This window comes from Strigops habroptila, chromosome 1 (genome assembly GCF_004027225.2).
Source record: "Strigops habroptila isolate Jane chromosome 1, bStrHab1.2.pri, whole genome shotgun sequence".
Lineage (NCBI taxonomy): Eukaryota > Metazoa > Chordata > Aves > Psittaciformes > Psittacidae > Strigops > Strigops habroptila.
The window spans coordinates 94,244,916-94,263,262 of NC_044277.2; the positions used below are offsets into that span (position 1 = coordinate 94,244,916).

The 18,347-nt window shown below is 37.2% G+C and overlaps 1 long non-coding RNA gene across 1 annotated transcript; it reads right to left on the minus strand.

Annotated features, from left to right (window-relative positions):
- Positions 1 to 2,466: 2,466 nt before the first annotated feature.
- On the minus strand, positions 2,467 to 17,865 carry LOC115608913. The gene is made up of 5 exons (XR_003991686.1): positions 17,784 to 17,865; positions 15,896 to 15,989; positions 8,432 to 8,561; positions 6,542 to 6,663; positions 2,467 to 3,136 (listed from the first exon to the last, which is right to left on the minus strand). It is a non-coding gene; the product is annotated as an uncharacterized LOC115608913 (long non-coding RNA).
- Positions 17,866 to 18,347: the final 482 nt, after the last annotated feature.

The following is an 18,347-nucleotide window of genomic DNA, read 5'->3' on the forward strand; positions in this document are numbered from 1 at the left end:
TGCTAATGCATTACCAAAGAGTTAGGGGTGGAATTATTACTGTCAGTGAATGGAAAGGGTCTGCACCCACAAGACTAATAGCTTTTGTCGCTTCTGGAATGCAATTCTGGGCAGCCAATGAACTTTCACATGGGACCTCAAGAATTCCCACTCCTGCTTTTTGCATGTTTAACGCTGCTGCACACATTATCTGGAATACTTCTGCCCACCTAGGAGGCTGGCAGACGGGGCCGGAAGCCTTTGAGTGTGAAACAAAAGCAGATTATCAAAAGCTAGTTTGACTGAGTGGAAATCTAGTACACCAATAATAACAAGTTTCAGGCTTCACAGTACAATCAGCCTTTATCATGCAGGTTAGCAGCAATGAAGGGCAAGGTACTCGGAGACAGGCAGAGGACTTAATTTTACAAAAACAGTGCCAAAAGGCAAAAACAAATCAAATCAATGGCTATTCAAATCAATCCTTGTATTGTTAGAGGCTATTCGCTTCCTTGTTAGCTGCCAACAATGCATTTTTCCAACTGTAATCACCAAAAAAAAACAAATTTCACAAACCAATATACCTCATGGTACAACCAGGTACCATGTGTCCAGACATTGGTACCTGCTTTAGAAACACCAGAATATTTTCTAGAATTGTCTCTGTGACTTATATAACTTAATCCCATGACTAAAAAAATAGACAGGGACCTAAAAATTTTACATGCAGCTTAACTACTTTTCAGATTTTGCTCTCAGCAGTTTTAGAGACAGTACTCTAAGCTTTCTACTGTTTATTATTTTTCCACATCACTCAGTAGTACAAGTATATACTAAAGATCAAAACCATAGGACTTGAAATCTTGAAAACCAATTTTCCCTTTAAAAAATAAATACTCAGGATGGGAACGATTAAATAACAAGCGGCACAAGTGATGTCAAAAACCAAAGACTCTTTGATGCTGTACATTCAGAACACACTATCATCTTCCTTGAATCCTCCTCTTTTGTCACATCTCCTTATTTAATTTTGCTCTGGTAGAATGCATCGTGTTTGAACAACTCAAGTGGGGAGGCTCATTCCAACTTCCACTATGACAATGCCATTAAGTGAACACGTTTTGCAGTGGAAGAGACTGGCTGATGCAGCAGCTCAGTCATTATTCAGCAGACAGACATCCAGCTGAAAGCCATTAACCCAGAGAAAACAAATGACTGCTCTCAGACTTTGCCCCTCCAAATTTATGCTGCCTGGAAAGAAAAGTATTTAGCCCTGAATCCGAGGTCCCCTCAACATACAGACCTTTCTTTACAAAAAGCTTATTTTAAATATTTCTTTAAACTTGGAAAGGCAACATGTATCTAAGGGAATTGTTCTAGAAAGTAGGAGAAAAGAGGCAAATAATAGGCTAGGGCACAAGCAATTATTACATCATTTGCTACCACCTACAGGGCTTCAAGCATTAGGAAGGGGGAGAAGGAACAAAAACATTTTGACCTGTCATGAGTTTTTGAAGTTCTGATTTAAAGTAAGAGTCTGTGATAAACAGGAGGTCAGGAGAATACATGATTCTGTAGCATGTCACCATTTTAATTCTATTACTACTTTTTAAAATTAGCCAAAATATTTTAAGTACATTTGGTGATCTAATGATTAGTTTAATCAAATATCAAGCTTCTTAGATAAATAAAAGATTCAACTTTATGATATGCTGATGTTGCCAAACTCCGTGAGAATTTAGCACCTAACTGAACTGGTCCTAAGATTATGGTGGACTGGTCGGTTTTATATGGCAAACTTACCAGAAAACAGTTCACACTTAAAAACTCTCAACAACTCAATATATTCCATGCAACAAATGAATCCTATATGCAGCAAAATATTAATAGATTTTTCCATTTTATTTCTTTTCTTATGAAAAGTTTCATGCAAATGGCATTTAGGAATTTGATCAATCATTTATATTCCATCATGTCATTTGGTAGTTCAAACTACAGTTTCAAAAATGTAAATTGATACATTGACTTTTCCAAACACTTTAAATCTATTTCTTTCAGAACAAAGTCAGAGAGAAAAAGGTATTTAAAGACCGGGAAAGAACATAAGGGTTTCATACTGTGTAAGGCTTGTAGGTTGTTTCAGAGTCCCAGTTCTGATAACTAGTAGTGAATATTTAGAGAAAAGTATAAGAAATGAATATGACTAGTAGACATCTCCATGCCTGCCTTGTCTTCTAAATTTCTATAATCAGCAGGTTAAGATTCCCTGAGCCAAAATGCAATGGTCAGCAGCTGTCAGTGGATCGAGTGTCATGAACTTGTCTGTAGTTTTTTGAAGCCATTTTGAGGAAGGATTCATGCATCAAAACTAATCAGCAATGAGTATACATTCTGGGGCAGACCAAAATTCAGTACAGGTCTCCAATACCTCACCAGCAAAACACCTGATTTGGGAAATCATAGAACACTATGATGAAACACAGCCTTTCTTCTGGTGTTAGCTAAAGTGACAACACAGACTCCCATTTCTCCTGTTAAACTTGATCCGATGGTCATTTGCACCTAGAAGTTAACAGTGCAAGCATTTGAAAGGACTCACAAAATCATTTCTAAAGGCACTCTTAGAAGCCACTTCTCACCTAATGATGTCTTCCTGTTTCCACTGGTGTCAGTGGAAATTCCTTGTGATTTGCAACAGAGCAGGTCTTTGGTAGACAAAAACTCACCTCTGCTCAGTGAGAAGTAACCCATGTACATCCTGTTCTTGGCCTCTACATTCATCATCCTCATTCTGTAACACAGATGTTCATCCTTACAGGCTGACATCGCATTCCTTCTCATTGCACAAAAGACCAAATGCAACAGCATAAACTTTTTTTATTTCAGCTGCCTGTTGCTGCAGGCAATTATCGCAAACAATCCCATGCAGAAGTTTATCTAGCTTCATCTTCAACAATTTTCAACCATCTCATTCCACTATTCTTCTGAAGGCAGTTCCACAACCTTCTGCAGAATGCTTGCTATTCCAGATAGTTAGAAACTGTCTTCTAACTATCAGCCTGAATTTTTTCAAGGGATCCATTTGTTCTTCTTCTAATATTGTTCTGTAGCAACAAATTTTAGTCACTACTGAGTTGGGCTTGGATCAGGTTGTAACCTAAAGATAAAAAGATCATTGTATTGCATTTGTTTATGAACTAATTCCTCCTGTAGTTATTCTAATAGAAAATATGCAGTGAAGTGCTGAGAAATATAAATTAATGTCATTGGCAGTTAAAATGATAGCTTATAAAGTTACATGACAATTAACAGGCTTCCTAAATTATAGTTCATGCTTTAAATTATTAATATCTAATTATCTATATATGTATATCTCTATAAGCTAATTATCTGTAACATATAAAATACTTAAGCATTCTACAAAAGCTTCAGCCATTAATAATAGAGTAATTAAAAATTTATCAATAACGTGCTTTGAGTTAATTACATAGAAAATATATTTATTACATATATTAGCCTGATGAACTGATTTGGCTTGTTAGAAGAAGCCTTTATATTCTGCTGGTGTCTTTCATAGTGCCTGAACCTCCTGCTGAGCTTAACCTTTGCACTTGTGGGAGCCACAGGCTCCTGCTCCTGCTCTGCACACAGCACTCACCTGTGCTGCTGATGGATGGGTTCGTGGAAAACAGCCAGACAGGGTCGACCCTCTCCTGATGTACTTAAGGGAAAGTCAGGCCATAAAGCAACCACAAATGCTGCCATCTTCCCAAAGGTATACCTCCTGCACCCACACATGCAGCGGAACCACAGATCTGCATTGGAGGGTGGCAGGGAGTGGCCACCCTGTTTAGGAAACTTAAACTCTGTTTTCTGGCATAGATAAAGCAGGCAGCTTGCTACCTCCAGCACTGCTGCCACTTCCAAGAGTCAAAGCTATTTACTTGTGTTTGATTTCATTGCAATTTGCCTTTAGAACAAGTATGCTAGGTCGAACAGTCATCAAGTAAGGCAGAGGGAGCTGGAGCTAGTCAGGAGACAAAATCTGCAGCACTCATCCCGAATAATGACCTTGTCAGACAGATTCCTCCAGTCCTCAGGACAGGATTAAAAAAGAAAAAAAAAAAATCAGTACCAAACAGATTAAACTGCACGTATTTTTATTCTCCCACAGCTACTTAGATACTTCAAGCACAAAAAGTAATGAGCGGTATTGTCCAGTACATGGCTGGAGTATTTGTCCATCCAAGTGTCGTATGAAGGTCACTCCCAAGGAACTGCTAGCCAATTCCTCTGTTTGCTGATAAAACAAAATAAGACTCCTGCCCTTGCAACCCAAATTATACTATGGCTCTGTGAGGTAACTGCGCTTGGGTCCTAGTTCTCACTGCAAGCTGATGGGCTACTTGATGTGTCACTAGTACACAGACAATCCTTAATAAACCTAAACGTTGGGGATTTTTTTCCTTACAAAACAGATTTTCACACAACTCTTGCCTCTTTCCTAAAACAGTCTCTTTGTTCAAAGATGCCTCTAAAAGGCATGCTGAATAGTCTACTGTTAATAAATGTACATGGGCAAATACACAGAAAAGCTGCTCCTTCAAACATAGTACCTATTTCTCCACACATGAGCAGAATGGGGAAGGACAGGCTTGCTTAAAGCTTGAATCCATTATAGCTCAGTGGCTGGAATCATTCCCGTGAAGGAGAAGTAAACTCCACTGTCAGTAAACTTTGTATTTTTACTTTACAGGTTATACAAGATTTGTGCTTCCCCACAAAATGATTAAAAAATAAAATAATTAAAAAAATAATAAAATTCAAACAATTCTGCCACAGTTCCCCTGAGATCCTCTCCAATACCTATTGGAGACAATAAGGATTATTTTGTTTTGCCTTAAATTAAACCAAAACCTCCAAAGACAACAGGGATAGATATATACAAACAGTATTTCCCTTAATGCAAAATCACACTAGCAGCTGGACAGTATTTCCTTTCTTTCAAATATTCGCACTTGAAATAAGATAATATTCCAGAAGGTATATTTGTATATACATTGCTATCTATAATTTTGTCACAGACAAGTAATAGAATGAGTCACACCAAGATAAGTAATAGCAGATCACTGAAGTTAATGGTTTGGTCATTTTTTAATAATTTTTACAGTTTATTTTGTAATTTTTGGGGCCAAGAATATATCACTTAATTCCAGCTTCGAGTCTAACATTTGTGTAAGTTAAGTTTTGCATAATCTCTCAGAAAAAAAAGCCCCACGCTACCTCTGTATGCTTTAAATTTACTCTTGCTGGAGACAGCAAGGATATAGTGGAGACTGCTGCATGCCCATGAGAAGAAAGGCTGACCCATAGTTTTCACATGTCCACTGCGCTAAAAGAGAAGTGGCCTCAGTGGTATAGAATTTAAGAAAATATATGAAATTTACCACACGCACATGCAGGATCAATAAAAAGATCCTGTGTGTGGTTTATTTTGCTCTTAAAAAAATATTACATCTTCTCCCAGTGACTGGAAGCATGTATGCACATACAGTATTTCATTTGGAAGATTAGTTAGCTTTCATAGGAATTAACAGAGAGTCCCATCATTCACAACTGACTTGAACAATAAAATCTGTTTTCTGTCATTAATCTGGCACCAACTGGCTGACTGGTCACCTATAGTGAGCTGTGAGAGATTGGAAGTGGGGAATGGTCATGTTTATTCACCAGATAGTACTGTGGAAAACAAACAAAAAATTATCTTGGGAAAACTGTGGGTCACAGAGAAGTTCTTGTCCGTTCAATGCAGGGCGCAAGTTTATTAATGTGATTCCTCAGAGCTCTTCTCTTACCCACAGTTCAGGGAAGGAAGCTAATTCCTTCTTACAGGAGGAAGGAACGAAAAACAAATACACAGAAGATTGGTAAAAGTACAAAGCATATCACTGACAAGTCTTTGAAGAACTACTTATTCATTAATAATATTTACTTAGCAATAACAGATGTTCGAATGTTAGCTCTTCAGTGTTTTAATACAGAATCTACTTCAATGTCATTACAGCAGGCCCTCAGCATGGCTGTAGACCAGATTTCTGGATTTAAAACCGTATCTTTGCAGGAACACGTTTTACTCCAGGCACACTACTTGAGAAGTTGGCCTACTAGTTGGAGTAAGGACTTCAAAATGGTCTGAATTTAGTCATTTTTGCTCAAACACAAGCAGCTTTAACAGTTTGAAATTTCAAGTCCTGAATGCTGTAAGCAAGCTCAGACACAGCTAGTTCAGAAAACATGTTTGTTCATCAACACAGGAGTCATTGTACAAGACCTTGGGAAACTCTCAGAAGGCAGAGTTTGGGCGAGGTTGTTAAAACTGGCAAAAATAGAGTAAAACCAACACCAAATTTTGGAGACAGCAAACCAGTGCCAGGTAGAACCAGATCTGCCTGATCAACTGAGCTCCACTTGACACCAGTTGATTTTCTGGTAGAAAAGTAGAAACACGTGTCAGTTGCGCCCTTTACAGATTTCTGATTTTGGAGATGGAAAAAAGCTGTACCTGTGGAGGTTGGTTGATTCTTCAGCCACCTCCATGATGACACATCCATGTGTTTAGATTCAGCTAAACTTTTCACAGGACTCCTCCAAATCCATATCAGAAGTAACTGACTGGTCACACATCTAGAGAAAACCAGAACGTGCAACACTGAGTGCAATTTTACATTCTACATTTCGGGGCATTCTGCTGTAGTGTGTACTCCTCAGCAACATTACCACGAGCTGAAAAAGGTGGGGATATGCTCCAAGATCAGCAATAGCTAAGGTATTGTGTATTTTCCCTGCAGTACAAGGTGCCACTCAACTATGGGCAGTTGTGCTTAGCAGGAGGTAAGAGCCTAGGTGAAACCCTCCCTATGTGTGTTTGGCATGCTCCACCTTTCTCTCTTTGAGTTGAATGAGTAATTTGTGGCAAAAGTGAGAGAGAATTGCTACTTGCAAGGTGGAGTGGTAGTGTCTGTCAGCTGTTCCCTGAATACAGAAGCGACTGTGAGTCCAGGACCCTCATCACTCACTAACACAAAATACCCCCAGCTGGCTAACAGGAGCTATTTTTCTTCCCTACCAGGCACAATCTCCAGGGTTAGTCTATTCCAGGGTCCTCACAGGAGCAACAGCCCTCACCTGAGCTCCACATGGAGCTGGCTTCTCCCACAGAAAGTCCATGACTAATGACTAGTTTTCAAGTTACCACTCAAGAACTTTGTCAGAAGTAAAGTGGTTTCCTGCTAACTTAGTTTAAACAGGAGATGGGTATTAAACTATGGCATTTATGACTGATTTTGTTCACAGCACTAGTAAAGCCTTGCAATAATTCTACTTGCTAATGGTATTTTTTTTCCTGTCCAGCTCTGAAGAGAGTTCATTATTAGCATGCACTTGATAGGTTAATTTTTCAGTTCTGCATGATGAATTGCGGCATTCTGAGGTAAACATCCTATACAACAGCAATTCACTCAATGTGTGTGGTGGTGTGTTCAGCCCATTTCTTTCTAAAATATACATATGCACTGGAACATTAGCCCAAATATTTTTGTAAAAACAAATCCATTTAGAACTTAGAGTGTTCCATTCTAAGCAAGTCAAAGTTGAAAACAGGATACAGTGTATGTATCACCGAGATACCAAGTAACACAATCTTTTTCCTCTAGGAAATACATTTGTTCTCTTGAAGACTGAACTTTCACTGAAACAAAATACATTAGTGAGAAAACAACCTTGTGCTGTGGTCTTTTTGGCACTTACAGTCTATGCTAGAGTAAAGGAAAAGCAAGAATTTTAACATAAAGAAAAATATAATTTCAATTTAAAAGAATTAAAAAAAAAAAAAAAGAAAAGAGGTAAAAAACTAGTGTAGAGTATAGAGTTAAAATGAGCCCTATTTGCTGGCTTGGCACAAGGATATATCAAAGGTAGGAAAAGCTCAAATTTTTTGAGAACTGTAATTAAGTACCAAGAATCAAAACAATACTTGGCTTCATGGAAACAGTCTATTACAATAACAATGCTACACTCTTATGAAGTGTTTTTTCTCTTTACATCTCAAGGTTGTTTATAGTAAATGCAGATTAGTGTTGTTTGGTAGTTACAAAATGCATAAAGCTTGATTATAAAATACTTCTTAAAGTGCTTCTTGCCCTCTTAAACACAATTAGATAAAAAGATGACCTATAAGGCCTAATTTGGCTCTTGATTGCTCTGGAACATGAAAGAATTGCTCAGATGAATCCCTCTGAGAACCCAAGAGAACCTAAACAACTGATTGGCCCAACCCATTTATGTATAAAAGGATCTAGAATTTAAAAAAAAAAAAAAAAAAAGTCCAAGTCCACCAAAATGAACGGAAAACTCCTTTTTCCTCCCACCTTCTTTCCCTAGGTGAAATACTTACCAAAATATTGGTGTTGGGAATATGTAATTTCCTTAAAATGAAAGATTTCTACTGTTGCACATGTTTAGAAGTTAGGAAGACAGATGTGGAAGTAAGGCAAGCAATCCAATCCCTGGAATTAATAAGGCTTCTGTGAAAAAAAAAAAGTCTTTTAAATGTGGGACCTGCAGCCAGTGCCAGGAGCTACTGCAATAAATGCGTAAAGACATAGGCAAGATGGGAAAGAAAGTGGGCACATCTGTGCCAATACAAAGGCAAAGCTGTAAGTGCGTTAACCAGAAGAAAACACTTCCAAGAAGTATCACAGCAACCTAAATACTGAGAACCAACAGTTCCACTACTAATTTCACATATCTTTGAAGGTCAGTCTACAGTAAGAAACAGTTTCAGGCCACGCATTAAGTTTCTACAAGTTCCTTCAGTATTTGTGTTGTACCATGCAAAAGAAAGGAGAGGAAAGCCTGCAACTAATCCCATTTCCTACTTTCTTTGGCTGCCAGCCTTCAGGCAAGGCATGTGCTCAGTGGCTAGCACCTCAGTCTTCCACATGTCTAGCCACAGCAGTGTGCTCTGTCCATTAACACATTCAAGAAGACCCAGGTAGACTTGCATAATTTAGCTAAGACTAAACTTAGCTAACACCACCGCTGGGGAGTTCCCATCTCAGGGATCAACTCTCTGGGGAGAGAAAGTCTTTATAGTATCTAACAGGGCTTCCAAGCAGAAGGACAGATGTTGCTATCTTTCAGACTGTTCCTTAATCTGACCACATATTTGTCAGCACATTGTAAATACTTCTTAGATTTTATTAGACAGAATTTACCATAAAGGCATTAAAAAAAGAAAATAATAACATTTTCTAATCAAAACAGCCTGATGCCAACTGGAATCCCACATCTATGCTCTAACTGGTCAGGCCAAAGGTGTCTTCTATTACCGATTTCCTGAGCCATTTCCTCCAAGTTTTGATGTCAGGTGGAAAGTAGGTCCACCCAAAGTTTGCAGAAAGTATTTGGAATTTAGATTAAAGCCTTCAAGCATTTACATAGAAGTTGTTGAGATTCAAAGATTTGGCCCATAAGCCAAAAAAGTTCTTGGAATTTAGTTCTATTTGGAAAGCTTTTAGTCGGGAAGACTGGAAGACTGATCATCTTTATGAAGAGAATTGGTAAGCTAACCTTACAAAACAAATGGACCTAATGTGAAGTATGTTTCATATGTGATTAACTATGCAAGTAAATCTATCATTGGCTTAATAGGAGAAGGGTGAGCCTATAAACTAGAAAACTAATGAAAAAATGAATTGTTCTTAATAAGTGGATCTTCCTGCTTTAGGAATAATCTTGCTGATTTTTTATTTTTAATTTCTTTTTGCAAATAAAGCTTGGGGTTGCAACCTAGCAAATTCCTTCATCATGCAACTAACCACACTATCCATTATGTATAGCACAGTGCATATTTGATCAATAGCACTGTTTTTGTTAATGCTATATCAACTAAATAAGTAGAAAAAAACCCTTTGCATTTTGTGGGTATTTTCAGTTGCTGAGTCAGAAAACAAAATAAGGTTCAACATCTGCATTTATTTTTGTTCAGTAAAGCTTGCATCTCCCTTCAGGGCTGAAAGCAAGCAAACTGCTGCTAACCATGATAATTACACAGTACTCAGCATTGTGAGTAGAATAACATTGTAATTGTCCAAGGGTTTGAACAATTTGGACTGATTTTGTATAGTGTATAATTTACAGTAAAGATTCAGAATGTGTTTTCTTTGCTCCGAGAACACTTTCATCCTTTAGCTCTGGATCATTATGCATGGAGACAAGCATTCACGATCAAATTCAATCCAGATGAAGAACATCTGCAAAAATAGAATAATTTATTTTATTGACATTTACATTTACATAATTTTATCTGGGTCTGATTCTGCTTGTGACGGTCAAGCTAATAGAAAATAACCAAGACCCCTTGAAGTCATTCAGACAAAATAAAAATATGCAGACTCTTGAAATGTTACCACAATCATAACAAATTAATGACAGTGACTGAACCAGGGTGAAAAGACTGAAGAAAATATTAACGAGCTTTGTGCTTACATATGGTTTATTTTCCTTCATGAGGTCAGGGTAAGACTTGGTCATATGCAGTTACATATTAAGACCCTCATTCTGCAGAAATCTAAGTGTTTATTTTTACATGTTGAAGAGTCACTGTGAAGCAACTGGGACTAATAAGAATTGAGAACAGTTATGGATCAGGGCCCATATAATTTCTGAGCATTACCTGTGGTGGTGCACAGCAATAGGAACAACGAATACCAGAGTAATCTTCATTGCCACTGTGTGTAAAGCAGCAACATGACTTAAGTGTTTTTACAGAAAGAAATGAACAGTTCAGCACTGTGAATGTACAGTATCATCCTTTGTGAGAAAAAATCTTTACAAAAATGATCAGAAGTCTTAACAGTGCTCTGTTTTCTGTGACTTTTAAAGACCTGTTTTTTCTGAAATTGTTTTATTTAGGGGAGGAAAGAAAGAAATGGAGCTGGTGGTAGGAGTGGGGAGAAAGAAGGGGAGAGGGAATACCTACAAATATGTTTTCCTTTACCCAAATCCAAAGTTTCAGCAAATTACAACTCATATATTTCCAATATCAATGATTATTTAAAAATTAATGCAGATTCTGTTAAAAAAAAAAAAATTATTTTTGCTTTTACCCCCAGTTAAAAGATTTCTAATTAAAAAACTAGAACAGTTGTGTTCCTGAGCTGAAACATGGGATTTCCCTGTCAGGGATTCACCTCCACTGTCATATTGGAATAAAAAGAAACACTACAATCAGGAGGTTGGGGTTTTTCTTACTTTATTGTTTCATGGCTGCCATGTTCAGACAACAGTATTGCATACTGGATTTCATATAACTGACCTTCTGCTGGATCACACAAAGTCCTTCAATAGTACAATTCACAAGATAATTTTTTACAAGCTTCCTATTAAAATTGTCTTCCCTGCAGTTACTGGACATAATGTATCAATGGCATATGACTGACATTTTATGTTTAAATGGCTTTATGCTGAATGATGAAAAAGGAATAAAAAAAATAGGGTTTGATATAAAGCAGTATCCTTCTTCTCAATGTCAACAAACACTAATCAGATCTGGAAAGCAAGCCTGTAAACTACTGAGGCTAGGTAACCTTAACATTCAGAACCAGACTTTTCAATTAATTTGATACTCATCCTTATGATGCATTTAACACTGTAATGTGCCAAGTCAAATCTTCAGGCAAATCTCTGTTTCTAACAGTTGGTCTAATAAACTTAAAAGCAATGCTGCCAAATTAAAGAACAAATAATAAAAAGTAAGAAAACGGAAGATAATAAGGGCTGTTGGCTACATGAGGGTTTTTTTCCATATTATTATGGTCCTGGGAAAATGGTTCACTTCTTTCACCACTTTCATCGCTGCCCACTGCTCTAAAAGGAGGTGATGAAGGACTATAAACAGAAGACAACCATTTGGGTTACTTTCCAAACTATCTTTAGCAGCTGTGGCATCAATTTCAGCATTACCTCCTAGAGTGAAAACCCAAAGCATATATGCAAAACTAAATGGTCCCAAATTGGCTGCTGCACTCAGCACCGTTGTTTATGCTACACACATTAGGCATAAGACTTCCTGAATTACATCAGACCCATAGCATTTACTCAGCAGGAGGTTGAAAATACCTCCCTAAGAAAGGAGAACAAGATCGAGTGAAGGATGGCAAGCTGATATAAGTACAAAACATCTCAGGAGACTCACTTCTAATGGAGACGTGAGCATTGCACCTTGTCTTTTCATAAGCACTAATATTAAGAATGTCACCATAGGCCACATTCTTCTTTGCTATTACTATTAAATTTACCTATTTATAGGTGTATATATTTGCCTATTCAAACATGACCTGCGTACAATGAATCTCTGCTTTATAGCCCACAGGACTTCACATTGCCTTGCTCCCTTTGCAGTTCTTCAGAGGAACAAAGGAAGGAACACAATAGGGACACCAAAATTACCTAATCTTTCCAAGAAACCCACCAAAACCTTCCCACTGTCTTTGGTACCACAGCTCAGCTCCATGAGAGCAGCAATGCTGCCCCACTGGAGCTTCTGGCACCAGGTGTATTTTTTGCAGAACTCTGGAGCAGTCCATGCAAAGGAAGCAGACTCTGCTCTCAACCAGAAGAACACATTATCTCAAGAAAGAACATAAACATAAAACTCATAAACAAACTACCAAACAGGACTCCTCACATCCATCCTTTCTTCAATAAAAGGAGTAATTTTAGTTTACTAAATACAGTTTAGACTGGTGCACCCAGGATGCAGGGCTCCCTCTCTATCCTGGCTCATAATGAAGGAACATACCCCAGGCATAGAGGACAGAAAGTATGAGAGAACATCTCCATGCACTGAGTAGAAGTACTTTGTGAAGGTGTTTCTGAGCACAATGAGAAACCAAATTTTAAGTATTCAAAGGTTTACCTTATTATAAATAACTGTCATAAAATAGAGGCTCTTATATTTGCCTCCATGCCTGCAGAGGCAACTGAGTAGGATTTAGTAGGTTTGTATTTCAGATGCTTGAAATCCTATGTTAGACCTTAAAAAACTCTTTTCCGGTGTTCCGCTCTGATGATCCTCAAACACATTCCAGTGAAGAGAATAAGAATCAGAAAACCTGAAAAGTAAATTTCTCAGCGCTCCTCACATCTGTCCAGCTCCCACAGGTTTTCTTGCAGGAGGATATGGCTCCATATTTGCCAGGCATTTCCATGCTTTTTAGCCCTAAAGGTCCTTTTGTTTGAGAAAATTCAAATCACGAACCGAAGACAGCCCACAGTGAGTTCTTGCATCAAAAAATACTGAAGTTCAAAAGAGTTGGGATCTGGCCCAGAAAAGTTGATTGCCATGCAGGATTGTATTTATGTCAGCTTCGCAGTAACCATTAAAAATTCTGATGGAAGACCTTCATATCTAGGTTGTACATTAAGCAGTCTGTTGTCTGAAAAATTATGCCAGTTAAAATAAAACTGTTTTCTTAATTATCTCAACCCTTTCTAACCTACAGAGTCTTCTTTTTTCATAAGACTCAACCTGTGGGGTTCAGTGTGTGTTTATTTTCTGAGAAAGGGAGAGGAGAAAGACTAGGGTTTTTTAATATGTGATGAAAATGATGGATCTGTGAGGGGAATTTTCAGAAGAGGTTTGGGATACATGCAACAAAGTAGGTCCCAAAGGACAAAAGGAAATTGCTCACTCAGAGATTTTTCCTGTCAACTTTTATCCAGGACATGATTTTTCTGGTAGAGTTAAATAACCCTTTAAAGAGGATGTTCAGTAATGGAAAGTTTAACACTTAGCTATGTCACCATTATATTGGGTCAGATACTCCGCTCTTGTATGTCAGCTTATCTCAGATATGACAGATCTCAGATCTGTCAAGTATGTCAGATACTTGTCTTGTATGTCAGCTTATCTCCACTGGAAACACTTATTCCAACAGAACTTCACTGGTTTACAGTAGCTAAAAGCCTGGATACAAATCCTGCAGAAACAAAACATCCACCTAAAAAACCCTCCTCTAAAGTCCTTCCAAAAGCTTGAATTATGGGTCTTTTGAATACACACTAGGAAGTCAATAGCTCTTTGCCTTCTTCATTCATGAAACCCCATTATTTCTGATGCAGTTTACTTTTAGTGAAATGGCTTGAGGCAACCAGCTTTTAAACTGATTTGGTAAACAACCTTATCCTCCACCATCTTCCTGCGACAGTTATCTTTTTCCTGTTTCATACAACATAGGTCATGGGTGCACTGTGCCAATCTCACCAGTGCACTTCCCTAGATAGAAACCTTCTGTGATTAAGATATGTGTTTCAGCAGTAAAATTGAAAATAACAGACATTAGCTTGTAATGGTAAAAAATATAATAAAAAGAAAATAAATAAAAAATAATTTGAAGGCAGGAACTAATTTTGAACTATTTCTTTTCAAGAAGGTACAAATAGGCTGTTCAACAAGTGACTGGCTGAAGTCACAGAAGTGCTACATATTGATCCCTGGCAAAGAAAAACCTCACTTGCGGTGTTAAAACCCATTTCATCTTGTATCTTTCCTGAAACCACAAATGAGCTATTGGAAATAGTACAGCTTTCAATTGCAAGAACAAAGGGTACCACAGGTTGCTCCACAGCATCTCATTTTCTCCTATCAGCAGCATTTGATGCAGATCTGAAAGCTCCTAGCTCTATTTGGGATGATCTTTGTTTCAAGAATCTGTCGTATGTCATATTATTCAGTGGTGTGTTTTGTAATGCCAGGCTACAACACAATGAGGGTATTTCACATTCACATGAGAGCAACAGAAGCAAAACTTTGCCTTTTAAGCTTTTGTTCAATTGCTGCAAAGTTGTGTTTTGAAGTGATTATTCAAATATGAATCAAAGGGGAAAATATGCTGGGCACTGGAGCTAAAGAATATGAATCCACAATGCGGTAAAGCAAAATGAGAATTCTGATTTACATATATTTCTTGTTGTTAACTACACATCAGACTCCAGATCCAAGTGCCTAGTGTGCCTTAAAGCTATGATTCGTAAAGTGTAAGTTAAAATAAATACTAAAAAGAAATTAAAATCTTTGTTACTTTTCAACCTGGTACCACTGGTTGCATGCAGCACTGAGCAGAAGAGGTTCCAACCAAGGCCCTAAAGAAAGCTCTTTAAGACAAACAGCAGATTGCACCAGACAAGTCAAGTCTTTTGACAGCAACACATTTTAAAAGAGAGCAACAAAGAGCCTCATTCACAGGCCACTAACAGCAATGGAGCCTTAAGTAGCCTATAGATTATGCTTTATGGATTAACATGGATTATTACAAACATAAAGCTTGCATTGATTTACAAATAAATTTAGAAGGCATTTGTGTTGAATTTTAATGTATTGACTGCTCTTTCAATAGTGTTTTGGGGGCAAAAAAAAATCAATTTACCTATTCATTCTCATTGTCAAACATTAAGGTTAAAACCTTTCAAGACAACATTTTTCAGTGCTGGACATTTTTATATATTCCAATGACTTCTTCAAAGTGTGGATAATTAACTTTCCATTATAGCTGTCCTCCTTCCTTTAGATAATGTGTATATGTACTTGACTATAATTGGAAGGGAAACCCTTATGCAGCAGGTTGTGAGTAATCCAACAATTCAGCATTTTCGTAATTTGCTGAGACACAGTTCAACTCAACTGTGTTTTCAGTAAGACTGATGTAGTTGCAACTATGCAGATATTATGAGCCAAACTGTTATAAGGCACAAGTGTCCCAATCTGTTTGAATCTTACATTTCGCTAAGAAGCAAAGAGATTAGATTATGCATACAAAATTGTCACAATATGTACATTACCAGTAAGGAATTTCACCTGGAAGGCCTTTGTCACAGAGCGCATGAGATGCTTTTCACATTGGATAATCTAAGGGAAATATGTGGGAAGACAGCAGGGAATATCTTCTTAACTAACAGTGGAAAAAGAAGAAAGAGAAGTATTGTTACACTTAATGCTTAACATTTTCCTATAATGGTAGCCTTTCCTTTTCATTTAATTTTATTTTTTATTGATTTTGTATGTACAACAACTGTCCTTTGGACCATCCAAGAGCACAAGTACATGAAGTTAAAACCTTAACTTTAAAAACTTTGAAGAATTGAAATTTGCAACTCATATTTTTAGTGCTTTGATCATTTCAAATAATCTTTACACCCATCACCCATTATCCAAGAACTCCAGTATATCAGTTTTCTACTTAAAAAACATGTCAGTCTATAGTTAAAGAGCAATGTGGAAGATTCTATGGCAATTTGCTAGGACTATTTCCAGCATTAAATTATTTTCTTTAACTTGACTTCAGCTCTTCAATGGTCAAAAATACCCAACTTAGTGAGAAAAACCTGTTTTCAGAGCTTCAGTAATTTTAATATCACCCAGGCAAATACCAAGTTACAGAGTGGTAGACAGGACATCTCCCATGGGTTCAGTCCTGTTGTACTTAACTGTGCAGTGGCCAGTGTTATTCTCAGTATGCATCAGAAATGTGAACAAATATCACTGATATTACTAATGCGCTCTAGATTTATACATACAGCTGAGAATAGAATTAGACAACAAATTCTTTTCTGAGATTGTTGAACTTTAATGTATCAAAGCAGACATTTTCACTCCCTCTAATCGTCTTGTCTCACTGATGTTTCTCAAGCAGGCAATTTATGCTATTATTCACACGTTTAAGACTTCCAGCAACTCAGTAAATATCTATTCCTTCAGTGTTAAATTGTGCTGAGAAAAAGCAGCATGGCAATATCAAAAACAATTCCCAATACCATCATGTTTCATTAAGAAGAAATTGCTTTGTTTTTTCTTACAAAATAATCAAGAGAAAACAAAGACAGTAAATATTCTAAGGAATGTAAAATGTAGAACTGACATAGAATAGCATATTTTGGTTAAAGAGTTATGATGGAAACGCAAACTGGAAGAGACATATTCATTGCAAAAATATCACAGATGAACAGTGATTTCTTCCTAAAGACTTCAGAAAGGTAGAAGGTAAAGGTAGAAGGACACATTTACAGAAAGATACATATGAGGAAGAGGGAAAGAGAAATAAATTATACAGCAAATAAAGCAGATCTTCTTTGTCCCACATCTAAATCATCACACCACATGAAATTATGCCTGACAGCCATGAAGTCCAGAAAATCAGTTTTATATAGAGGATAGAAAAAAAGATTTGCCAACCTTAACAAAAATTGAGATCACAGAATTGACCACATAAACTTATCAGAAGGAAACAATCATTAAACAGAGTTGCAACAAACAGCATTTAGGTGGAAAAATACAGTTTCACTCTATTGTTCTCCTGGCCCAGTCCTCAGCACCAGGAAACATTATGCCATTATGCCAATAAAGAAACAATCCATGCTGGGGATCCCACTATCCTCCACTAGGACGTAAGTAAGTCCCACTGCAGATGTATGTTGCCAGGAAAATACTTTTGCTCACTTTTGGACACAGACTTAGGTGAAGTCCCAAGATGGACTTAGGCAAATTTTATAGATAGCAGTTCAACTGAAATAGTTTTGAGGTGGCAAATGCATGTCCTACTTAGTTTAGATAAATATGCGAAATATAAGGGTCAGGACCACACGAAGCACAGATAGCAAGAATATTCTTAGTTGTTTCTGTTCCTTGGGCATGCAAAGACCCCAAAGCCCCCCAAAGGCTTCTGAATAGTGGACAAGAAGTACGACACCTGTGGAATAGAACGAACTGGAGAGAAATTTCTGTACATCCATTCCCAGATCTTCAAGGTTTTAAAATGCCAGCACTGAAAAATAATGTGCGAGATTAAATTTTCTGTAGATCAGGAAACACTAAAATATGCTGCACTAGAAGCAGTAAATACACGTAAATAATACAAGTGGTAAATAAGAGTAAACTAAAGCCAGTATTTCTCAACTTCTATTTGAAGGACCACCTAAGCTTTCAAAAGGAAACCACAGGCTATCTTAAGCAGTATTGTCATGTTGCTTCTCATTTCTAAGCAAAATTAAGCCCTGCTTTGAATGTTCAATTATCACTTTCTCTGGTTTTAACTTGTGGTTATAAATGAGTCTATAAATTTCCTGGGAGACTTTTTTTCCTGACATCGTAGTCAACTTATAATGTCTTTACGGACCACAGCACACAAAGAATGCTGCTAAGACAAAGAGAGGGCAAAAAAATTATAATAAACTTTGTGTACGATTACTATACATGACAACATTCAGCATTCTTTTCTTAATAACAGCCTTTAAAACATCTATATAGGTGGAAT